General features: G+C 32.1%; 1 protein-coding gene across 6 annotated transcripts in view; it reads right to left on the bottom strand.

Annotated features, from left to right (window-relative positions):
- LOC119582071 (vacuolar protein sorting-associated protein 13-like) overlaps positions 1-430 on the bottom strand; it is a 48,363-nt gene that overhangs the window by 30,305 nt on the left and 17,628 nt on the right. The window lies entirely within an intron of this gene.

The raw sequence follows: 430 nt of genomic DNA on the forward strand, positions 1-430 counted from the left end.
TAGGTGTCTTCCATTTTTTTCATCATTTTCACAAACATCCAAAATGTAAACTTTTCCCAAAACCACCTCCCCCCTCCAAAGTGTACAAAGCAAACAGATGAAAATGATGACCTATGTCACAGACTCTCCAGGATTTAAAGGAATGCAATGATAATGATACTTATTCTTTTCAAGAGAATAAAATTAATTCTGAAACAAAATTAGGTGTCTTTGCACCTGCCATATATCATCCAGTCTTGATTTCCTCAGTGTGATATGAGGACAATAAACAATTTGTGATTTTTAATTATAACCAGACCATCACTTTCATGATGTTCTAAAAAGCATAGGCCAGAGTTTAACCCCCATACCATTATCTTCTTAACCAACTACTGTTATTATGATTATATTACTAACAATCCTAATAGCATTTTTTTTTTTTTTTCTTATG

This window comes from Penaeus monodon, chromosome 15, assembly GCF_015228065.2.
Source record: "Penaeus monodon isolate SGIC_2016 chromosome 15, NSTDA_Pmon_1, whole genome shotgun sequence".
In the NCBI taxonomy this organism is placed as follows: Eukaryota; Metazoa; Arthropoda; class Malacostraca; order Decapoda; family Penaeidae; genus Penaeus; species Penaeus monodon.